At 44.2% G+C, this 25,596-nt stretch overlaps 1 long non-coding RNA gene across 6 annotated transcripts in view; it reads left to right on the forward strand.

Annotated features, from left to right (window-relative positions):
• The window catches only part of LOC307181269, a 1,277,915-nt gene that overhangs the window by 390,426 nt on the left and 861,893 nt on the right, over window positions 1–25,596 (forward strand). The window contains exon 1 of one of the 6 annotated variants that reach the window (XR_013826276.1): window positions 10,815–10,846. The exons of the other annotated variants lie outside the window; for them this stretch is intronic. This is a non-coding gene — a long non-coding RNA (uncharacterized lncRNA). Of the gene's footprint in view, window positions 1–10,814; window positions 10,847–25,596 lie in introns of those variants that run through there. 6 annotated transcript variants of the gene reach the window in all.

Here is a 25,596-nt window from a genome sequence, read left to right on the forward strand (position 1 = left end):
CCGAGTGTCTGTTGGCAATTTACATCCCGCCCATCAGCATAACAAGGCTCCCAGTTCTCCATGGCCTGTCCTGCCTTTCTGGATTTTACACTTTTTTCAGATGGCCCTTTTGACCGGGGGGAAGTGAGACTTCATTGTAGTGCAGATTTCCTTTGCAAGCTTGCTTGGTTGGCCAAAAAGGGCGTATTCGTTTTTTCCTGAATATATTCAGGAAAAAACGCATACGCCCTTTTTGGCCAAGTGCATCATTGTGGACGTTCTGCCTGTTTTCCTATGCTTTCAATGCAATTCCAGTCTACCTCCTGAAATCGGTTTCCTGCAATTCTGCCCCGCTTTCAAGTCCTCTTGGCAGCCTTACTTCAGTATATTTTTGGACGATAGCTGTCATTTATAACTCTGCAGGTTTGTGAATTACAGTGCCCCTGAGCTCCTTTCTTCAACTCGCTTTCTTGTGAGCTGGCCGCAACACCGCAGGATGGCTTCAGGCCCTAATCTGGTTCCGGCACGGCATGCTGAGCCTTTGGTTAATTCCTCTTCATGGTGGGAAATGAGAGTTAAATTTGCCCGTCCAGACACCTCCAGCTAGTCTCTCATTGGTTCTCGCTATTCCTGTTCATCTTCCGCAGAAATTGCAAACTGGGCAAAACAGGAGGTTAAAGGCGCTGACTCTCCAAGTGGGGAGAGTGTTAGTAAAGCGTCTGGAATATTGCACCCGAGTACCAGGGGAGGAAAACTGAGACATATTTGAACACGTCTCCCGTTCACACTGTTGATCATACTCCAGGTTCCACATGCATGTTTTAGCTGAAGGAAGAATACCTTAAACCTGGAGAGTTGAGACCCGTGGAATGGGTACCATGCAATATGACTTCAAAGGGTCTTCATTTGCTCACCGAACCTCTCCAATCCTATCACTGCTGCGTTTATGCCCCTGTACACACGCTTGATTCTCTTTCGGAGACATAGCAATCCATAGGTTTTAAGATACTTACTAGTCAGGTACATTCTTAGGCGTTTAATATGCGGTGTTGAGTCCATTTCGTTGAGCAAGGAGTAGCTCTTGTCTATTCCATATTTGGCTTAAGGAACTTTATCTGTGCTCATTTCAATCTCTGGTTTTATGCACCACCCGAACTCACCTTTCCCCTTAAGCAAGCATAAGTTGGTTTTCTAAATTTGAGACCCTGTTCTGTTTTGGAATTCAGTTCCTGTGTAGCCAAGTTTACATTCCGTGTATTACTGATATCTTATGATGTTTCTTTTTCTGTGTGACTTATTTCAGTTAGAATCATCGTACCTGAATCCACTCATTATGCTGCTATGGGCCTGATGACATAGATTTCATTGCTGAGTGATACTGCATTGTACGTAAGTACCACAAGTTCTTTATCCATTTTTCACTTTCTGTGATATTGAACTTGTACGGTAAATGAGGTTCTTGTAAACAGAGGCGTCCCAAACTTTGGAGTGGCTGTGTCTTTTTGATTTTAATTTCCCTGAGCTCTAGGACCATAAGTGGAAGTGCCCTAGGCTCTGTTGCTTTGTTTTTTAGTTGTTTCAGGAAACACCATACACTTCTCCCGAGTGTCTGTTGGCAATTTACATCCCGCCCATCAGCATAACAAGGCTCCCAGTTCTCCATGGCCTGTCCTGCCTTTCTGGATTTTACACTTTTTTCAGATGGCCCTTTTGACCGGGGGGAAGTGAGACTTCATTGTAGTGCAGATTTCCTTTGCAAGCTTGCTTGGTTGGCCAAAAAGGGCGTATGCGTTTTTTCCTGAATATATTCAGGAAAAAACGCATACGCCCTTTTTGGCCAAGTGCATCATTGTGGACGTTCTGCCTGTTTTCCTATGCTTTCAATGCAATTCCAGTCTACCTCCTGAAATCGGTTTCCTGCAATTCTGCCCCGCTTTCAAGTCCTCTTGGCAGCGTTACTTCAGTATATTTTTGGACGATAGCTGTCATTTATAACTCTGCAGGTTTGTGAATTACAGTGCCCCTGAGCCCCTGTCTTCAACTCGCTTTCTTTTGAGCTGGCCGCAACACCGCAGGATGGCTTCAGGCCCTAATCTGGTTCCGGCACGGCATGCTGAGCCTTTGGTTAATTCCTCTTCCTGGTGGGAAATGAGAGTTAAATTTGCCCGTCCAGACACCTCCAGCTAGTCTCTCATTGGTTCTCGCTATTCCTGTTCATCTTCCGCAGAAATTGCAAACTGGGCCAAACAGGAGGTTAAAGGTATTGACTCTCCAAGTCGGGAGAGTGTTAGTAAAGCGTCTGGAATGTTGCACCCGAGTACCAGGGTATGAAAACTGAGACATATTTGAACACGTCTCCCGATCACATGGTTGATCATACTCTAGGTTCCACATGCATGTTTTAGCTGAAGGAAGAATACCTTAAACCTGGGTAGTTGAAACCCGTGGAATGGGTACCATGCAATATGACTTCAAAGGGTCTTCATTTGCTCACCGAACCTCTCCAATCCTATCACTGCTGCGTTTATGCCCCTGTACACACGCTTGATTCTCTTTCGGAGACATAGCAATCCATAGGTTTTAAGATACTTACTAGTCAGGTACATTCTTAGGCGTTTAATATGGGGTGTTGAGTCCATTTCGTTGAGCAAGGAGTAGCTCTTGTGTATTCCATATTTGGCTTAATGAACTTTATCTGTGCTCATTTCAATCTCTGGTTTTATGCAGCACCCCAACTCACCTTTCCCCTTAAGTAAGCATAAGTTGGTTTTCTAAATTTGAGACCCTGTTCTGTTCTGTAATTCAGTTCCTGTGTAGCCAAGTTTACATTCTGTGTATTACTGATATCTTATGATGTTTCTTTTTCTGTGTGACTTATTTCAGTTAGAATCATCGTACCTGAATCCACTCATTATGCTGCTACAGGCCTGATGACATAGATTTCATTGCTGAGTGATACTGCATTGTACGTAAGTACCACAAGTTCTTTATCCATTTTTCACTTTCTGTGATATTGAACTTGTACGGTAAAAGAGGTTCTTGTAAACAGAGGCGTCCCAAACTTTGGGGTGGCTGTGTCTTTTTGATTTTAATTTCCCTAAGCTATAGGACCATAAGTGGAAGTGCCCTAGGCTCTGTTGCTTTGTTTTTTAGATATTTCAGGAAACACCATACACTTCTCCCGAGTGTCTGTTGGCAATTTACATCCCGCCCATCAGCATAACAAGGCTCCCAGTTCTCCATGGCCTGTCCTGCCTTTCTGGATTTTACACTTTTTTCAGATGGCCCTTTTGACCGGGGAGCAGTGAGACTTCACTGTACTGCAGATTTCCTTTGCAAGCTTGCTTGGTTGGCCAAAAAGGGCGTATGCGTTTTTTCCTGAATATATTCAGGAAAAAACGCATACGCCCTTTTTGGCCAAGTGCATCATTGTGGACGTTCTGCCTCTTTTCCTATGCTTTCAATGCAATTCCAGTCTACCTCCTGAAATCGGTTTCCTGCAATTCTGCCCCGCTTTCAAGTCCTCTTGGCAGCCTTACTTCAGTCTATTTTTGGACGATAGCTGTCATTTATAACTCTGCAGGTTTGTGAATTACAGTGCCCCTGAGCTCCTTTCTTCAACTCACTTTCTTTTGAGCTGGCCGCAACACCGCAGGATGGCTTCAGGCCCTAATCTGGTTCCGGCACGGCACGCTGAGCCTTTGGTTATTTCCTCTTCCTGGTGGGAAATGAGAGTTAAATTTGCCCGTCCAGACACCTCCAGCTAGCCTCTCATTGGTTCTCGCTATTTCTGTTCATCTTCCGCAGAAATTGCAAACTGGGCCAAACAGGAGGTTAAAGGCGCTGACTCTCCAAGTGGGGAGAGTGTTAGTAAAGCGTCTGGAATGTTGCACCCGAGTACCAGCGTACGAAAACTGAGACATATTTGAACACATCTCCCATTCACACGGTTGATCATACTCTGGGTTCCACATGCATGTTTTAGCTGGAGGAAGAATACCTTAAACCTGGGTTGTTGAAACCCGTGGAATGGGTACCATGCAATATGACTTCAAAGGGTCTTCATTTGCTCACCGAACCTCTCCAATCCTATCACAGCTGCGTTTATGCCCCTGTACACATGCTTGATTGTCTTTCGGAGACATAGCAATCCATAGGTTTTAAGATACTTACTAGTCAGGTACATTCTTAGGCGTTTAATATGGGGTGTTGGGTCCATTTCGTTGAGCAAGGAGTAGCTCTTGTCTATTCCATATTTGGCTTAAGGAACTTTATCTGTGCTCATTTCAATCTCTGGTTTTATGCAGCACCCCAACTCACCTTTCCCCTTAAGCAAGCATAAGTTGGTTTTCTAAATTTGAGACACTGTTCTGTTTTGGAATTCAGTTCCTGTGTAGCCAAGTTTACATTCCGTGTATTACTGATATCTTATGATGTTTCTTTTTCTGTGTGACTTATTTCAGTTAGAATCATCATACCTGAATCCACTCATTGTGCTTTTAAGGGCCTGATGACATAGATTTCATTGCTGACTGATATTGCTTTGTAAGTAAATACCACAACTTCTTTATCCATTTTTCACTTTCTGCGATGTTGAACTTGTACGGTAAACGAGGTTCTTGTAAACAGAGCCATTCCAAACTTTGGGGTGGCTGTGTCTTTTTGATTTTAATTTCCCTAATCTATAGGATCATAAGTGGAAGTGCCCTAGGCTATGTTGCTTAGTTTTTTAGATGTTTCAGGAAACACCATACACTTCTCCCGAGTGTCTGTTGGCAATTTACATCCCGCCCATCAGCATAACAAGGCTCCCAGTTCTCCATGGCCTGTCCTGCCTTTCTGGATTTTACACTTTTTTCAGATGGCCCTTTTGACCGGGGGGAAGTGAGACTTCATTGTAGTGCAGATTTCCTTTGCAAGCTTGCTTGGTTGGCCAAAAAGGGCGTATGCGTTTTTTCCTGAATATATTCAGGAAAAAGCGCATACGCCCTTTTTGGCCAAGTGCATCATTGTGGACGTTCTGCCTCTTTTCCTATGCTTTCAATGCAATTCCAGTCTACCTCCTGAAATCGGTTTCCTGCAATTCTGCCCCGCTTTCAAGTCCTCTTGGCAGCCTTACTTCAGTATATTTTTGGACGATAGCTGTCATTTATAACTCTGCAGGTTTGTGAATTACAGTGCCCCTGAGCTCCTTTCTTCAACTAGCTTTCTTGTGACCTGGCCGCAACACCGCAGGATGGCTTCAGGCCCTAATCTGGTCCCGGCACCGCACGCTGAGCCTTTGGTTAATTCCTCTTCCTGGTGGGAAATGAGAGTTAAATTTACATGTCCAGACACCTCCAGATAGTATCTCATTGTTTCTCGCTATTCCTGTTCATCTTCCGCATAAATTGCAAACTGGGCCAATCAGAAGGTTAAAGGGACTGACTCTCCAAGTCGCGAGAGTGTTAGTAAAGCGTCTGGAATGTTGCACCCGAGTACCAGGGTACGAAAACTGAGACATATTTGAACACGTCTCCCGATCACATGGTTGATCATACTCTAGGTTCCACATGCATGATTTAGCTGAAGGAAGAATACCTTAAACCTGGAGAGTTGAGACCTGTGGAATGGGTACCATGCAATATGACTTCAAAGGGTCTTCATTTGCTCACCGAACCTCTCCAATCCTATCACTGCTGCGTTTATGCCCCTGTACACATGCTTGATTCTCTTTTGGAGACATAGCAATCCTTAGGTTTTAAGATACTTACTAGTAAGGTACATTCTTAGGCGTTTAATATGGGTTGTTGAGTCCATTTCCTTGAGCAAGGAATAGCTCTTGTCTATTCCATATTTGGCTTAAGGAACTTTATCTGTGCTCATTTCAATCTCTGGTTTTATGCAGCTCCACAACTCACCTTTCCCCTTAAGCAAGCATAAGTTGGTTTTCTAAATTAGAGACCCTGTTCTGTTTTGGAATTCAGTTCCTGTGTAGCCAAGTTTACATTCCGTGTATTAGTGATATCTTATGATGTTTCTTTTTCTGTGTGACTTATTTCAGTTAGAATCATTGTACCTGAATCCACTCATTATGCTGCTACGGGCCTGATGACATAGATTTCATTGCTGAGTGATATTGCTTTGTAAGTAAGTACCACAACTTCTTTATCCATTTTTCACTTTCTGCGATGTTGAACTTGTACTGTAAACGAGGTTCTTGTAAACAGAGCCGTTCCAAACTTTGGGGTGGCTGTGTCTTTTTGATTTTACTTTCCTGAGCTATAGGACCATAAGTGGAAGTGCCAAAGGCTCTGTTGCTTTGTTTTATAGATGTTTCAGGAAACACCATACACTTCTCCCGAGTGTCTGTTGGCAATTTACATCCCGCCCATCAGCATAACAAGGCTCCCAGTTCTCCATGGCCTGTCCTGCCTTTCTGGATTTTACACTATTTTCAGATGACCGTTTTGACTGGGGGGAAGTGAGACTTCATTGTAGTGCAGATTTCCTTTGCAAGCTTGCTTGGTTGGCCAAAAAGGGCGTATGCGTTTTTTCCTGAATATATTCAGGAAAAAACGCATACGCCCTTTTTGGCCAAGTGCATCATTGTGGACGTTCTGCCTCTTTTCCTATGCTTTCAATGCAATTCCAGTCTACCTCCTGAAATCGGTTTCCTGCAATTCTGCCCCACTTTCAAGTCCTCTTGGCAGCCTTACTTCAGTATATTTTTGGACGATAGCTGTCATTTATAACTCTGCAGGTTTGTGAATTACAGTGCCCCTGAGCTCCTTTCTTCAACTCACTTTCTTGTGAGCTGGCCGCAACACCGCAGGATGGCTTCAGGCCCTAATCTGGTTCCGGCACGGCACGCTGAGCCTTTGGTTAATTCCTCTGCCTGGTGGGAAAAGAGAGTTAAATTTGCCCGTCCAGACACCTCCAACTAGTCTCTCATTGGTTCTCCCTATTCCTGTTCATCTTCCGCAGAAATTGCAAACTGGGCCAAACAGGAGGTTAAAGGCACTGACTCTCCAAGTCGGGAGAGTGTTAGTAAAGCGTCTGGAATGTTGCACCCGAGTACCAGGGTATGAAAACTGAGACATATTTGAAAACGTCTCCCGATCACACGGTTGATCATACTCTGGGTTCCACATGCATGTTTTAGCTGAAGGAAGAATCCCTTAAACCTGGAGAGTTGAGACCCGTGGAATGGGTACCATGCAATATGACTTCAAAGGGTCTTCATTTGCTCACCGAACCTCTCCAATCCTATCACTGCTGCGTTTATGCCCCTGTACACACGCTTGATTCTCTTTCGGAGACATAGCAATCCATAGGTTTTAAGATACTTACTAGTCAGGTACATTCTTAGGCGTTTAATATGGGGTGTTGAGTCCATTTCGTTGAGCAAGAAGTAGCTCTTGTCTATTCCATATTTGGCTTAAGGAACTTTATCTGTGCTCATTTCAATCTCTGGTTTTATGCAGCACCCCAACTCACCTTTACCCTTAAGCAAGCATAAGTTGGTTTTCTAAATTTGAGACCCTGTTCTGTTTTGGAATTCAGTTCCTGTGTAGCCAAGTTTACATTCCGTGTATTACTGATATCTTATGATGTTTCTTTTTCTGTGTGACTTATTTCAGTTAGAATCATCATACCTGAATCCACTCATTGTGCTGCTAAGGGCCTGATGACATAGATTTCATTGCTGAGTGATATTGCTTTGTAAGTAAATACCACAACTTCTTTATCCATTTTTCACTTTCTGTGATATTGAACTTGTACGGTAAATGAGGTTTTTGTAAACAGAGGCGTCCCAAAATTTGGGGTGGCTGTGTCTTTTTTATTTTAATTTCCCTAAGCTATAGGACCATAAGTGGAAGTGCCCTAGGCTCTGTTGCTTTGTTTTTTAGATGTTTCAGGAAACACCATACACTTCTCCCGAGTGTCTGTTGGCAATTTACATCCCGCCCGTCAGCATAACAAGGCTCCCAGTTCTCCATGGCCTGTCCTGCCTTTCTGGATTTTACACTTTTTTCAGAAGGCCCTTTTGACCAGAGGGAAGTGAGACTTCATTGTAGTGCAGATTTCCTTTGCAAGCTTGCTTGGTTGGCCAAAAAGGGCGTATGCGTTTTTTCCTGAATATATTCAGGAAAAAGCGCATACGCCCTTTTTGGCCAAGTGCATCATTGTGGACGTTCTGCCTCTTTTCCTATGCTTTCAATGCAATTCCAGTCTACCTCCTGAAATCGGTTTCCTGCAATTCTGCCCCGCTTTCAAGTCCTCTTGGCAGCCTTACTTCAGTATATTTTTGGACGATAGCTGTCATTTATAACTCTGCAGGTTTGTGAATTACAGTGCCCCTGAGCTCCTTTCTTCAACTCGCTTTCTTGTGACCTGGCCGCAACACCGCAGGATGGCTTCAGGCCCTAATCTGGTCCCGGCACCGCACGCTGAGCCTTTGGTTAATTCCTCTTCCTGGTGGGAAATGAGAGTTAAATTTACACGTCCAGACACCTCCAGATAGTATCTCATTGTTTCTCGCTATTCCTGTTCATCTTCCGCATAAATTGCAAACTGGGCCAAACAGGAGGTTAAAGGGACTGACTCTCCAAGTCGCGAGAGTGTTAGTAAAGCGTCTGGAATGTTGCACCCGAGTACCAGGGTACGAAAACTGAGACATATTTGAACACGTCTCCCGATCACATGGTTGATCATACTCTAGGTTCCACATGCATGATTTAGCTGAAGGAAGAATACCTTAAACCTGGAGAGTTGAGACCTGTGGAATGGGTACCATGCAATATGACTTCAAAGGGTCTTCATTTGCTCACCGAACCTCTCCAATCCTATCACTGCTGCGTTTATGCCCCTGTACACATGCTTGATTCTCTTTTGGAGACATAGCAATCCTTAGGTTTTAAGATACTTACTAGTAAGGTACATTCTTAGGCGTTTAATATGGGTTGTTGAGTCCATTTCCTTGAGCAAGGAATAGCTCTTGTCTATTCCATATTTGGCTTAAGGAACTTTATCTGTGCTCATTTCAATCTCTGGTTTTATGCAGCTCCACAACTCACCTTTCCCCTTAAGCAAGCATAAGTTGGTTTTCTAAATTAGAGACCCTGTTCTGTTTTGGAATTCAGTTCCTGTGTAGCCAAGTTTACATTCCGTGTATTAGTGATATCTTATGATGTTTCTTTTTCTGTGTGACTTATTTCAGTTAGAATCATTGTACCTGAATCCACTCATTATGCTGCTACGGGCCTGATGACATAGATTTCATTGCTGAGTGATATTGCTTTGTAAGTAAGTACCACAACTTCTTTATCCATTTTTCACTTTCTGCGATGTTGAACTTGTACTGTAAACGAGGTTCTTGTAAACAGAGCCGTTCCAAACTTTGGGGTGGCTGTGTCTTTTTGATTTTACTTTCCTAAGCTATAGGACCATAAGTGGAAGTGCCAAAGGCTCTGTTGCTTTGTTTTATAGATGTTTCAGGAAACACCATACACTTCTCCCGAGTGTCTGTTGGCAATTTACATCCCGCCCATGAGCATAACAAGGCTCCCAGTTCTCCATGGCCTGTCCTGCCTTTCTGGATTTTACACTATTTTCAGATGACCGTTTTGACTGGGGGGAAGTGAGACTTCATTGTAGTGCAGATTTCCTTTGCAAGCTTGCTTGGTTGGCCAAAAAGGGCGTATGCGTTTTTTCCTGAATATATTCAGGAAAAAACGCATACGCCCTTTTTGGCCAAGTGCATCATTGTGGACGTTCTGCCTCTTTTCCTATGCTTTCAATGCAATTCCAGTCTACCTCCTGAAATCGGTTTCCTGCAATTCTGCCCCGCTTTCAAGTCCTCTTGGCAGCCTTACTTCAGTATATTTTTGGACGATAGCTGTCATTTATAACTCTGCAGGTTTGTGAATTACAGTGCCCCTGAGCTCCTTTCTTCAACTCGCTTTCTTGTGAGCTGGCCGCAACACCGCAGGATGGCTTCAGGCCCTAATCTGGTTCCGGCACGGCATGCTGAGCCTTTGGTTAATTCCTCTGCCTGGTGGGAAAAGAGAGTTAAATTTGCCCGTCCAGACACCTCCAACTAGTCTCTCATTGGTTCTCCCTATTCCTGTTCATCTTCCGCAGAAATTGCAAACTGGGCCAAACAGGAGGTTAAAGGCACTGACTCTCCAAGTCGGGAGAGTGTTAGTAAAGCGTCTGGAATGTTGCCCCCGAGTACCAGGGTATGAAAACTGAGACATATTTGAAAACGTCTCCCGATCACACGGTTGATCATACTCTGGGTTCCACATGCATGTTTTAGCTGAAGGAAGAATCCCTTAAAACTGGAGAGTTGAGACCCGTGGAATGGGTACCATGCAATATGACTTCAAAGGGTCTTCATTTGCTCACCGAACCTCTCCAATCCTATCACTGCTGCGTTTATGCCCCTGTACACACGCTTGATTCTCTTTCAGAGACATAGCAATCCATAGGTTTTAAGATACTTACTAGTCAGGTACATTCTTAGGCGTTTAATATGGGGTGTTGAGTCCATTTCATTGAGCAAGGAGTAGCTCTTGTCTATTCCATATTTGGCTTAAGGAATTTTATCTGTGCTCATTTCAATCTCTGGTTTTATGCAGCACCCCAACTCACCTTTCCCCTTAAGCAAGCATAGGTTAGTTTTCTAAATTTGAGACCCTGTTCTGTTTTGTAATTCAGTTCCTGTGTAGCCAAGTTTACATTCCGTGTATTAGTGATATCTTATGATGGTTCTTTTTCTGTGTGACTTATTTCAGTTAGAATCATCATACCTGAATCCACTCATTATGCTGCTATGGGCCTGATGACATAGATTTCATTGCTGAGTGATATTGCATTGTACGTAAGTACCACAACTTCTTCATCCAGTTTTCACTTTCTGCGATATTGAACTTGTCCCGTAAACGAGGTTCTTGTAAACAGAGGCGTCCCAAACTTTGGGGTGGCTGTGTCTTTTTGATTTTAATTTCCCTAAGCTATAGGACCATAAGTGGAAGTGCCCTAGGCTCTGTTGCTTTGTTTTTTAGATATTTCAGGAAACACCATACATTTCTCCCAGGTGCTGTTGGCAACTTACATCCCGCCCATCAGCATAACAAGGCTCCCAGTTCTCCATGGCCTGTCCTGCCTTTCTGGATTTTACACTTTTTTCAGATGGCCCTTTTGACCGGGGGGAAGTGAGACTTCATTGTAGTGCAGATTTCCTTTGCAAGCTTGCTTGGTTGGCCAAAAACGGCGTATGCGTTTTTTCCTGAATATATTCAGGAAAAAACGCATACGCCTTTTTTGGCCAAGTGCATCATTGTCGAGGTTCTGACTTTCTTCATATGTTTTCAATGCAATTCCAGTCTACCTCCTGAAATCGGTTTCCTGCAATTCTGCCTTGCTTTCATTGACTCTTCATAGCGTTACCTCAGTATATTTTTTGAAAGTAGTTGGCCTTTATAACTCTGCAGGTTTTTGAATTGCAGTGGTCCTTAGCTCCATTTTTCAGCTCTTATTTTTGTGATCTTGCCTCATAACCACAGGATTCCTTCAGGCCCTATTCTTCTGGGGCACCTTGCTCTGCCTTTGGTTAATTCTTCTTACTGATGTGAAATTAGAGTGACATGTGCCCATTGAAACCGCTACAGCTAGTTTCTCGCTGGTTCCCTCTATTCCCATTCATCCTCCGCACTAACTGCAGACTGTGCGATACCAGAACTTAAAGGCATTGACTCTCCTTGTGGGGATGTTGTTAGTAAAGCAGCTGGAATGTCGATCCGGAGCCCCAGGAGAGGAAAAATGAGGTGCGTTTTAGAAACCTTTCCCGATCATATGGTATACCAGTCGCTGGGTTTCCCAAGCATGGTTTAGCTGTAGGAAGATTCCCTTCAACCTGGAGTGTTGGGACCCTTGGAATGAGCAGCATGAAGTATTGCATTAAACTTTCGGCAGTTGCTCACCAAAGCTCACCAATCCTCTCAGCCCCAAGTGTCCAGCCTTATGTCTTATCCAGCTGTGGGTTTATATGTGGTCAATCCAGGTTGCATCACAGCCCCTGAGCGAATTTTGTAAGAATTTTTCTCTCTTTCATTGTTTCTGCGTTTTGTTTTTAAAATTTATTTCTATAATGGGGTTTAGCTCATTTTCACTGCTGTGTTTGTGCTGCTCTGCACACACTTGATTCCCTTATGGAGATATATCAATACATGGGTTTTAAGACTCTTATTACTCAGATATATTTCTCTGTGGTGTATAGGGTGTGTTGAGGCCAGTTCATTGAGCAAGGTGTAGATCTTGTCTAATACCTATTTGGTTTATTGAACGGTATCTGTGCTAATTTCAAACTCTGGTTTTATGCATCACCCCACCTCTCCTTTCTCCTTAAGCTGACATAAGTGTGTTTTCTAAATGTGAGACACTGTTCTGTTCTGTAATTCATTTCTTGTGCAGCCATATTTACCCTCCCTCTATAGGTGATATCTTATGATATGTTTCTTTTTCTGTTTGACTTATTTCAAGTAGTATTATCGGACCTAAATCCACTCTTTATCCTTCTACTAGCCTTATTATATTGATTTCATGGTGAAGAGATATTCCGTTGTACATAAGTACCACATCTTCTTTATCCATTGTTCTCTTTCCTGGGATATTTAAGGTGTACTGAAGTTGAGGTTCTTGTAAACAGAGTAGCCCTAAACTGTGGTGTGCTTGTTTCTTGTTGATTTTTAGACTTCCCTAGATATACTCCCATGATTGGAAGTGTCCTATGCTCTGTAGCTCTGTTTTTTAGATGATTTAGGAACCACCATACACTTCTCCAGAGTGGCTCTCGGCAGTTCACACACTGCCCATCAGCGTATAAAGGCTCCCTGTTCTCCATGGCCTGTCCTGCATTTCTGGTTTTTACAATTTTTTAGGATGGCTCTTTTGACCGGAGGGAAATGAGACTTCTTTGTTGTGCACATTTGCATTGCTTGCTTGCCCATATGGGCTTCCTTCCCATAAAGTGCGTATGCGTTTTTTCCTGGATATAATCAGGAAAAACGCATATGCCCTTTTGGGCCAACTGCATCATTGTCGAAATTCTGCCGCTTTTCATGTGCTTTAAAGATGAGTCCAATCTATCTCTTGAAATCTGTTTCTTGCAATTCTGTCTTGCATTCAGATCCTCTTCTTTGCCTTACCTCAACATATTTTTGGACGTTAGTTTTCATTTATAACTCTGCAGGTTTGTGAATTGCAGTGACCCTGAGCTCCATTTTTTAAGTTGCTCTTTTGTGAGCTGGCCTCAAACCCGCAGGATTGCTTCAGGCCCTATTTTGGCTCCGGCGAGGCGATCTGAGCCCTTTTTCAATTCTTATTCTTAATGGGAAATTAGATTGATATGTGCCCGTCCAACCCCCTACAACTATTCTCTCATTGGTTCCCCCTCTTCCCGTTCATCCTCCTCACAATTTGCAAAATGTGTGAAACAGAAGTTGAAATGTGCTGATTCTCCAAGTGGGGAGATTCTAAGTAACGTCGCTGGAATGGTGAACAGGAGCACCAGGAGAGGATAAATGAGCTGCATTTTAGACACATCTCCCGATCACATGGTGTACAGTCCTCTGGGTTTTCCATGCATGTTTTAGCTGTAGGAAGATCCCTTGAACCTGCAGATTTGGGACCCATTGAATGGGCACCAGGTAGTATTACTTTAAAGGGTGTGCATTTCCTCACCCAACCTCACATTTCTCTTAGCGCAGTTTCCAGCCTTATGTCTCATCCTGCTGTGGGTCTAGATGTGTTCAATCCATGTTGCATCACCGTCCCTGAGGAAAAGTTGTAAGAGGTTTTCTCTGTCTCTCTGTCATTTATTTTTTTCAATTTATTACTATATTGGTTACAGCTGATTTTCAGAGCTCTGTTTCTTGCTGCTGTACATCCACTTGATTCACGTACAGAGAGACATCAATAAATTCTTTTTCAGATTCTTACCAGTCGTATATATTCTTTTCCGGTGACTTGAGTGTGCTGAGTGCAGTTCTTTTAGCTACCGTGTAGGCCTTGTTGATTATCAGTTTGGTATTTGGAATGGTATCTTTGCTAATTTCAACCTCCTGGATGATGCCTCACCCCTCCCCACCTTTCCCGTTTAGCAGCCTTATGCGTGTTTTCTACATATTTGACTATGTTTTTGTTTTGTAATTTATTTCATGTGTAGCCATTTTGGATTCCACCTTTAAGTGATATCTTATGATATGTGTCTTTTTCTTTTTGAATTATGTCACTTAGAATGATCATACATAACTCCTCCGGAGTTGTTACAACTGGCCATATTTCATTGATTTCCAGGCTGAATAATATTCCACTCTACCTAAGTACCACATCTCTATCCATTTTTTCCCTCCAGAGACATTTAAGTTATATCCTAGTTGAGGATCTTTTAAACAGAGAGGGGGTAAACATTGGGGTGCCTGTGTCCTCTCGATTTTTGTTTTTCCCAAGATATACACCCATGAGTGCAAGTGCCCTATGCTCTGTAGCTCATTTTTTAGATGCTTTAGTAAACACAATACACTTCTCCAGAATGGCCGTTGGCAATATACATTTCCACTATAAGTCTCACAGGGCTCCCTCTTCTCGTTGCCCTGTCCTGCATTTCTGTTGTTTACGCTTTATGAGGATGGCTCTTCTGACTGATGCGAAGTGATATGTTTTGTAGTATTGACTTCCAGTGCCCACCTGTTTGGTTGGCTAAAAAAGTGTATGCCCTTTTCTTGAATATATACAGAAAAAAACGCATACACCCTTTTTGGCCAACTGCAATGTTGGCAATGTTCAGCTCCTTTTCTTGTGCTTAATGGCGAGTCCTTTCTACCTCCTCAAATCCCTTTCCTGCCATTCTCCCTTGCTTACAAGTCCTTTTCTCTGACTTTCCTCAAGACATTTTTCAGTGATGGATATTTTCAACTCTGCAGTTTCGTGAATTTTACTGCCCCTGAGTTCCATTGTTCAACTTGTGTTTATGGGAACTGGCCACAAAGCAGCAGGATTTCCTCAAGCCCTATACTGTTTCCATGGGCAACCCTAGCCTTTGGTCAATTCGTCTTCCTGATTGGAAATTAGAGTGACATGTGCCTGTCTGAACACCTAGGACTTGTCTCTCATTGTTCCTCATCCTTCCGCTTCATCCTCTGGACAAATTCCAAACTGTACGCAACAGGATGTTGACAGTGCTGACATCTCCAAGTGGGGAGACTGTTAGTAAAGACGCTGGAGGGGTGAACCCGAGCACCAGGAGATGAGGAGATGAGATGCCTTTTCCAAACTCTTCCCGATCAGACGGTATACCATCCTCTGGGTGTGACAGACATGTTTTAGCAGTAGGAAGAGTCCCATTCATGTAAGGAGAACACCAGGGCTTTTTCAAAATCAGTGTCTCCCCGAAACCCAAACTGGGGAATTTTTTAAGCTACGGCTACACATATGTTCATTAAGGGCCTTGGGAAGTAGGCAGAGTCCAAACTTTAGATGATTGAAGTCTTCAGGGTCAGAAGCACTCACCACCAGCTTCCCTTAGGTTACACTTTAACTGTCATTGATAGATGATGTCAATAAAAATATCTATTCTTTTTCAGATTATTTCCCCTTATAGGTTATTGCAAAATGTTGAGTGTAGTTCCCTGTGCTATACAGTAGTTCCTTGTTGATGATCTATTTTATACATAGCAGTGTGTATGTGTTAATCCCAAACTGTTAATTTATCCCTCCTCCCACCTTTCCCCTTTGGTAATAATAAATTATAAGATTTTATACTTCTCAGAAATGGGGGAGCTGAAAGAGAGGTATCATTTTCAATGGAAAAGCATTTAAAACAAGATTGAAGGTTTAACCAAGATTATTAGATGTACATCCTTGGAAAGAAATCACTTCGTTTCTCTAATATTGACCTGACAAATAAGACAAACCTTTTCACTGAACTTGCTTATAATAAAGTGATGGAAATATCAAATGGAAGTGTTAGAAACATCTTATTTTACCCGAGCCTTATACACTGTTCTATGTTAACTACAGTTTGGCTCACACATCTGTTCATTGAGGTTACAATAGTCTCAATTTCTGTTACTGATCCTCCAGAGTGGACCCCAACAAGTGTCCCCCTGCCCAGTGTCATTGGGGCCAACAGATTGAGACTGAGTTTGGTTCACAAGCAAAGGAAACTTTATATTTTGATCAGAGAATGGAGAGGTGAGAGCATGCACTACCCCGTGGGCTGTGGGCTGGGCTGCTGTGTAGAGATCCTGTCAGAGTCAGTGGGAGGGAGGGGGCGGAGCTCTCGAGGGCGGGGTTGGCTGCAGCTCAGGCTCTATATCGCGGAGTCTGCACTGGGCCCCAGGAGCTGAGGTGTCGACCCAGCCATTCTGCACTAGGAAATCTGGTCTGAAGTGCCGGGTGTGGAACCTCTGCATGCGGGACCCTAGGAGCACATGAAATTAGACAAAGCACAAAGGATAAAAAAGGTTAGACTTGACTTTATTGCCCAGATTCTATTTTTATCTCCCAGGGATTTTTAATGGGCTTTGCTGGGGACAAACCCCTCCTCTGCCTTTTGTCCCGTTCCTCATTCTTGGAGTGCTGAGGGTGCAGACCCTTCTTCTGTAACTGCTGAGTGCTGAGTTGGGAGCCCTCATACCCGGGGGTGAGGGTCAGAGCTTCTCCCCAGCAGCCTCCAGGTGACGTTGATTGTCCCCAGGACCCCTGCCTCCCTGCTCGTCCACCTGAGCACCAGCATTGGAAGTGTTATAGATTCTAATGACCTTTAAGGGTCCAGGAAAGAGATGTGCAGAGACGCTGTGGGGGCCGGTTTCACCCCGCCCCACATTTGTTTGGCCACCTTAGGCTGACCGTTTCTGCCAGCCTAGATGCTCTGACCAGTAGTCTGCGCTTTCTTCAATTAGGCCTCTGAATTAATGTACAAACAGCACCAGGTGTCAGAGCCCTGCCCGCTCCACTCCCAGACAGTCCAGGGTCAGTGGTGATCAAGGACCATGATGGCCACTGAGTCAACAGCCTTTTGAAGTAAACAGGAGTCCAGCCGGTCTTATTGGCCACCATCAGCACAGTGTCTGTAGGCTTTTCTATGGTGACAGTGTGATATACGGTTCCCCCGCCAAGATTATTAGCTCCCCTCTGGGTGCAGTAAGTCCTGCAAGCAGTAGTCTACTCTTTTGGGACACACTCTTGTTGTTTTATGAGAGAAACTCCAGGTCAAGTGATGTTCACACGAGTCGTCATGGTGCCCTGTTGCCCCTGGTTATCTCTCTGGATGATGGAGTTGGAGGGCCTCCTCACTCGAGGTTGGTGTGCCCACGGAGCGAACCCTGCAACTTCAGGGCATGGTTGGTGGTTAGGATCACCACGTGGGGTCCTTTTCCCTTAGGAGGGAGGTGGCCTTTTGGGCTGCTGATTTCCAGGTTTTTAGATACCGCCAGTATCTTGGCCAGATGTGGCAGTGGGCCAAGCCCCTTGGTGACCGTAGTTTATCCTACCTGGATGGCATTCTTGCATTGTTCCATTTCAAGTGGTCCCAGTTTTTGCACTAATTCTCCAATGGCGATTCACCTTTCACCGGGAATGTAAAGGTCAAAGGGTTTAGCTAAATTAGGGAGTTCCATGGCAAGGGTCTGAATTGACTGCTCTTTCCATTCTTGAAAGGTCACTTCTGGATTCTATTCAAAAGGATCATCATCTTTTCCTTTCAGTGTTTCATATAGAGACCCAGCTAGTAGACTGTAGTTAGGGATCCAGAAGCAGCAAACCCTGGCCTCCCCAGGAACCCCTAAGCTGTCTTCTAGTTTTAGAAAGGGGTAAGGCTGAAAATGGTTTCTTCCCTTTCCTGGGATGGGCTTCTCCGACCTTCTGTGAGAATGAAGCCCAGGCAGGTCACCACAGTCTGTGATATTTGAGCTTTTTCTTGGACAACTTCTATCCTTTATTGGCTTGGTAGTTCAGAGGCCTCCTTAGTAGGGCTGGCGATCAGAATGTCGTCTGCGTACTGAAGGAGGATTTCCTTTTCCAGAGGTAGAACTTTTAGGTCTTTAGCTAAGCTTTCCCCAAAGATGGTGTGGGAATTTTTGCACCTTTGGGGCAAGACGGCCCGGAAGTATTGTTTTAGTTGTATGTTGAGTCCTGCCACTCACAAGCCAAAATTTCTTGTGACTCTGGGACTAATGGAATGCAAAAGAAGGCATCATTGAAGACTAATACAGAATACCATGTCCTGGTGGTTGGTAGAATGACCAGCAGGGTGTAGGAATTAGGAGCAACTGGAGGTATATCCTCGGTGGCTTCACTGACTGTCCTGACATCCTTTACCAGGTCCCCAGCAGCCCATGGGGCTCTCGTGGTCAGACCAATCCCAGAATATGGAGCTCACCTGGGCAGGTACCCCACCCCCACCCCAGCCCACGGGGCTCTCGTGGTCAGGCCCCTCCCAGGATACAGAGCTACCCTTGCAGGTACCGTGGCAGGGCTGGGCACACAGGAACTGTGCACATAGCCCTCATTGCAGAGCACCCCCAGCTCACCTGTCGCTCAGAGCTGACACAGAGCACCTCAGAGCAGGACTTGAACTAACAAACAGCAGCTGCGACAGGTCTGTGACCCTGGGCATCACTCTGTGTGGCCTCCTTCCACCTGGTCTTCCAGAGACTTCCACTGCACCCGGGGCACCAGGCCTCTGTCTCCAACCACCACCCACCCCTCCTCTCCCTGACTCCTGGTTTCCTCTCATTAGGAGAGGGTTTTCTTGAAGTTGTCTCCCACTCATGGGCCAGATAAAATGATTAGAAAACAAGCCAAAGCTGCAGCCCCTTGTCTATCCTGACTCTCAGGAGCCCACACCTGTTCCTTGGACCTGGCCGGTTTAGCAAGTTCCATTTTCTGCAACTGTGAGCCCCTGAGGGGTGATGATTGGCTGAGCTGGGCAGCCTTACCGTGCCGGCCAGCCCTCCCCAGGTGTGCCTGGGTTGAGATCAATATAAATACCACTCCAGGCAGCAAGAGCCCCTGCAGTGCCTGACGCCATTTTCTCTGCCCTGTCAGCAGTCTCGGGGCTGGGCTGGTGGGAGGGAGTGAGAGGCCACAGCTTTGTGGGTGGCCCAGTGTGAGTGGGGCTCTGCTGGACTTTCTGCAGCAGTTGCCATGCTGCCACCTGCTAAAGAAGAGGATGTGTCACCCATACCTGCTGCTGGAATTTCTCCCTGGGCAGAGGTGAGGAAGGAAAAAAGCAGTGGGGGCAGGGACAGGACGGGTATCTCAGGCAGGGAAATGGAAATCTTCCAGAAGAGCACCCAGGGCCAGGACCATCCTGGCTGGCCTGCAGGCACCAAGTCGGCCGGCATGCTGTCACTCGTGTGGCTCTATGGCCCTTCCTCTAGGCTTTCAAGTCCTTGTATATATTCAGGTGTTTTACCTGGGACGGGTGGGAATAGTTCAGCAGCAACTGGCCTGGGGCTCAGCTCACGTTTACTCACAGATGCCTCGGCACGGTGCCCCAGCTTTGCAATGAGGACGCTTGTTGCGTGGGGGCTGCTGGCTGAATGGGAGACGATTCCCCACCACTGACCAACTTCAGAATTGTTTACAACTGGAGCAAGTGCCCTGATACGGTTTTCCTCTGTGGAACTGGTGGGTTCTGTGTTTTTTTTCTCTTTTTCGTTTTTGATTCAAGGTAGGTTTTATTCCTCTTTTTTGTATTTACAGATATAAGCATGGAAATAATTTATTCATATAAATACATGTATGTGAAGAGAATAATTGTTTTTTCTGTTTTATTTTTTAAATTTTATTTCTTTTTAATTTTGAATTTTATTTTATATTTTTATACAGCAGGTTCTTATTGGTTATCTATTTTATACATATAAATGTATACATGCCAATCCCAGTCTCTCAACTCCTCCCACCACCACCCCCCCAACAGCTTTCCCCCCTTGTTGTCCATACGTTTGTTGTCTACATCTGTTGCTCTATTTATGCCTTGCAAAATGGTTAATCTGTACAGTTTTTCTAGGTTCCACATATATGCATGAATATACAAGATTTGTTTTTCTCTTTCTGACTTACTTCACTCTGTATGACAGTCTCTAGATCCATTGACGTCTCTACAAATGACCCAATTTCATTCCTTTTCGTGGCTTAGTAATATTCCATTTTATATATGTACCACAGCTTTATGCATTCGTCTGTCTGTGGGCATTTAGATTGCTTCCATTACCTCGATATTGTAAATAGTGATGCAATGAACATTGCGGTGAATGTCTCTTTTTGATTTATGGTTTTGTCTGGGTATATGTCCAGAACTGGGATTGCTGTATCATATGGTAATTCTATTGTTAGTTTCTTAAGAAACTCCATATTGTTCTCCATAGTGACTGTATCAATTTATATTCCCAACAATAGTGGAAGAGTGTTCCTTTTCTCCACACCCTTTCCAGCATTTTTGTTTGTAAATTTTCTGATGATGCCCATTCTATCAGGTGTGAGGTGATACCTCATTGTTGAGTCCATTTTGTTGAGCAAGGGGTAGGTCTTGTCTATTACATATTTGGCTTATGGAACGGTATCTGTGCTAATTTCAAACTCTGGTTTTATGCAGCACCCCAACTCACCTTCCCCCTTAAGCAAACATAAGTTGGTTTTCTAAACTTGAGACCCTGTTCTGTTTTGTAACTCAGTTAATGTGTAGCCAAGTTCACATTCCGTGTATTAGTGATATCTTATGATGTTTTTATTCTGTGTGATTTATTTCAGTTAGAATCATCATACCTGAATCCACTCATTATGCTGCTACGGGCCTGATGATATAGATGTCATTGCTGAGAGATATTGCATTGTACGTAAGTACCACAAGTTCTTTATCCATTTTTCACTTTCTGCGATATTGAACTTGTACTGTAAACGAGGTTCTTGTAAACAGAGCCGTCCCAAACTTTGGGGTGGCTGTGTCTTTTTGATTTTCATTTCCCTAAGCTATAGGACCATAAGTGGAAGTGCCCTAGGCTCTGTTGCTTTGTTTTTTAGATGTTTCAGGAAACACCATACACTTCTCCCGAGTGGCTGTTGGCAATTTACATCCCGCCCATCAGCATAACAAGGCTCCCAGTTCTCCATGGCCTGTCCTGCCTTTCTGGATTTTACACTTTTTTCAGGTGGCCCTTTTGACCTTGTGGAAGTGAGACTTCATTGTAGTGCAGATTTCCTTTGCAAGCTTGCTTGGTTGGCCAAAAAGGGCGTATGCGTTTTTTCCTGAATATATTCAGGAAAAAACGCATACGCCCTTTTTGGCCAAGTGCATCATTGTGGACGTTCTGCCTCTTTTCCTATGCTTTAAATGCAATTCCAGTCTACCTGCTGAAATCGGTTTCCTGCAATTCTGCCCCCCTTTCAAGTCCTCTTGGCAGGCTTACTTCAGTATATTTTTGGACGATAGCTGTCATTTATAACTCTGCAGGTTTGTGAATTACAGTGCCCCTGAGCTCCTTTCTTCAACTCGCTTTCTTTTCAGCTGGCCACAACACCGCAGGATGGCTTCAGGCCCTAATCTGGTTCCGGCACGGCATGCTGAGCCTTTGGTTATTTCCTCTTCCTGGTGGGAAATGAGAGTTAAATTTGCCCGTCCAGACACCTCCAGCTAGTCTCTCATTGGTTCTCCCTATTCCTGTTCATCTTCCGCAGAAATTGCAAACTGGGCCAAACAGGAGGTTAAAGGCACTGACTCTCCAAGTGGGGAGAGTGTTAGTAAAGCGTCTGGAATGTTGCACCCGAGTACCAGGGTACGAAAACTGAGACATATTTGAACACGTCTCCCGTTCACACGGTTGATCATACTCTGGGTTCCACATGCATGTTTTAGCTGAAGGAAGAATACCTTAAACCTGGGTAATTGAAACCCGTGGAATGGGTACCATGCAATATGACTTCAAAGGGTCTTCATTTGCTCACCGAACCTTTCCAATCCTATCACTGCTGCGTTTATGCCCCTGTACACATGCTTGATTCTCTTTTGGAGACATAGCAATCCATAGGTTTTAAGATACTTACTAGTCAGGTACATTCTTAGGCGTTTAATATGGGGTGTTGAGTCCATTTCGTTGAGCAAGGAGTAGCTCTTGTCTATTCCATATTTGGCTTAAGGAACTTTATCTGTGCTCATTTCAATCTCTGGTTTTATGCAGCACCCCAACTCACCTTTCCCCTTAAGCAAGCATAAGTTGGTTTTCTAAATTTGAGACCCTGTTCTGTTTTGGAATTCAGTTCCTGTGTAGCCAAGTTTACATTCCGTGTATTAGTGATATCTTATGATGTTTCTTTTTCTGTGTGACTTATTTCAGTTAGAATCATCGTACCTGAATCCACTCATTATGCTGCTATGGGCCTGATGACATAGATTTCATTGCTGAGTGATACTGCATTGTATGTAAGTACCACAAGTTCTTTATCCATTTTTCACTTTCTGTGATATTGAACTTGTACTGTAAACGAGGTTCTTGTAAACAGAGGCGTCCCAAACTTTGGGGTGGCTGTGTCTTTTTGATTTTAATTTCCCTAAGCTATAGGACCATAAGTGGAAGTGCCCTAGGCTCTGTTGCTTTGTTTTTTAGATGTTTCCGGAAACACCATACACTTCTCCCGAGTGTCTGTTGGCAATTTACATCCCGCCCATCAGCATAACAAGGCTCCCAGTTCTCCATGGCCTGTCCTGCCTTTCTGGATTTTACACTTTTTTCAGATGGCCCTTTTGACCGGGGGAAGTGAGACTTCATTGTAGTGCAGATTTCCTTTGCAAGCTTGCTTGGTTGGCCAAAAAGGGCGTATGCGTTTTTTCCTGAATATATTCAGGAAAAAACGCATACGCCCTTTTTGGCCAAGTGCATCATTGTGGACGTTCTGCCTCTTTTCCTATGCTTTCTATGCAATTCCAGTCTACCTCCTGAAATCGGTTTCCTGCAATTCTGCCCCGCTTTCAAGTCCTCTTGGCAGCCTTACTTCAGTATATTTTTGGACGATAGCTGTCATTTATAACTCTGCAGGTTTGTGAATTACAGTGCCCCTGAGCTCCTTTCTTCAACTCACTTTCTTTTGAGCTGGCCGCAACACCTCAGGATGGCTTCAGGCCCTAATCTGGTTCCGGCACGGCACGCTGAGCCTTTGGTTATTTCCTCTTCCTGGTGGGAAATGAGAGTTAAATTTGCCCGTCCAGACACCTCCAGCTAGTCTCTCATTGGTTCTCCCTATTCCTGTTCATCTTCCGCAGAAATTGCAAACTGGGCCAAACAGGAGGTTAAAGGCGCTGACTCTCCAAGAGAGGAGAGTGTTAGTAAAGCGTCTGGAATGTTGCACCCGAGTACCAGGGGAGGAAAACTGAGACATATTTGAACATGTCTCCCGTTCACATGGTTGATCATACTCTGGGTTCCACATGCATGTTTTAGCTGAAGGAAGAATACCTTAAACCTGGAGAGTTGAGACCCCTGGAATGGGTACCATGCAATATGACTTCAAAGGGTCTTCATTTGCTCACCGAACCTCTCCAATCCTATCACTGCTGCGTTTGTGCCCCTGTACACAACTTGATTCTCTTTTGGAGACATAGCAACCCATAGGTTTTAAGATACTTACTAGTCAGGTACATTCTTAGGCGTTTAATATGGGGTGTTGAGTCCATTTCGTTGAGCAAGGAGTAGCTCTTGTCTATTCCATATTTGGCTTAAGGAACTTTATCTGTGCTCATTTCAATCTCTGGTTTTATGCAGCACCCCAACTCACCTTTCCCATTAAGCAAGCATAAGTTGGTTTCGTAAATTTGAGACCCTGTTCTGTTCTGTAATTCAGTTCCTGTGTAGCCAAGTTTACATTCCGTGTATTAGTGATATCTTATGATGTTTCTTTTTCTGTGTGACTTATTTCAGTTAGAATCATCGTACCTGAATCCACTCATTATGCTGCTATGGGCCTGATGACATAGATTTCTTTGCTGAGTGATACTGCATTGTACGTAAGTACCACAAGTTCTTTATCCATTTTTCACTTTCTGTGATATTGAACTTCTACGGTAAACGAGGTTCTTGTAAACAGAGCCGTTCCATACTTTGGGGTGACTGTGTCTTTTTGATTTTAATTTCCCTAAGCTATAGGACCATAAGTGGAAGTGCCCTAGGCTCTGTTGCTTATTTTTTTAGATGTTTCAGGAAACACCATACACTTCTCCCAAGTGTCTGTTGGCAATTTACATCCCGCCCATCAGCATAACAAGGCTCCCAGATCTCCATGGCCTGTCCTGCCTTTCTGGATTTTACACTTTTTTCAGATGGTCCCTTTGACAGGGGGGAAGTGAGACTTCATTGTAGTGCAGATTTCTTTGCAAGCTTGCTTGGTTGGCCAAAAAGGGTGTATGCGTTTTTTCCTGAATATATTCAGGAAAAAACGCATATGCCTTTTTTGGCCAAGTGCATCATTGTGGACGTTCTGCCTCTTTTCCTATGCTTTCAATGCAATTCCAGTCTACCTCCTGAAATCAGTTTCCTGCAACTCTGCCCCGCTTTCAAGTCCTCTTGGCAGCCTTACTTCAGTATATTTTTGGACGATAGCTGTCATTTATAACTCTGCAGGTTTGTGAATTACAGTGCCCCTGAGCTCCTTTCTTCAACTCGCTTTCTTGTGAGCTGGCCGCAACACTGCAGGATGGCTTCAAGCCCTAATGTGCTTCCGGCATGGCACGCTGAGGCTTTGGTTAATTCCTCTTCCTGGTGGGAAATGAGAGTTAAATTTGCCCGTCCAGACACCTCCAGCTAGTCTCTCATTGGTTCTCCCTATTCCTGTACATCTTCCGCAGAAAATGGAAACTGGGCCAAACAGGTGGTTAAAGGCGCTGACTCTCCTAGTGGGGAGAGTGTTAGTAAAGCGTCTGGAATGTTGCACCCTAGTACCAGGGGAGGAAAACTGAGACATATTTGAACACGTCTCCCGTTCACACGGTTGATCATACTCTGGGTTCCACATGCATGTTTTAGCTGAAGGAAGAATACCTTAAACCTGGGGAGTTGAGACCCGTGGAATGGGTACCATGCAATATGACTTCAAAGGGTCTTCATTTGCTCACCGAACCTCTCCAATCCTATCACTGCTGCGTTTATGCCCCTCTACACACGCTTGATTCACTTTTGGAGACATAGCATTCCATAGGTTTTAATATACTTACTAGTCAGGTACATTCTTAGGCGTTTAATATGCGGTGTTGAGTCCATTTCGTTGAGCAAGGAGTAGCTCTTGTCTATTCCATATTTGGCTTAAGGAACTTTATCTGTGCTCATTTCAATCTCTGGTTTTATGCAGCACCCCAACTCACCTTTACCCTTAAGCAAGCATAAGTTGGTTTTCTAAATTTGAGACCCTGTTCTGTTCTGTAATTCAGTTCCTGTGTAGCCAAGTTTACATTCCGTGTATTACTGATATCTTATGATGTTTCTTTTTCTGTGTGACTTATTTCAGTTAGAATCATCATACCTGAATCCACTCATTGTGCTGCTAAGGGCCTGATGACATAGATTTCATTGCTGAGTGATATTG

The sequence above is a fragment of the Stenella coeruleoalba genome (genome assembly GCF_951394435.1).
Source record: "Stenella coeruleoalba genome assembly, contig: scaffold_62, whole genome shotgun sequence".
Lineage (NCBI taxonomy): Eukaryota > Metazoa > Chordata > Mammalia > Artiodactyla > Delphinidae > Stenella > Stenella coeruleoalba.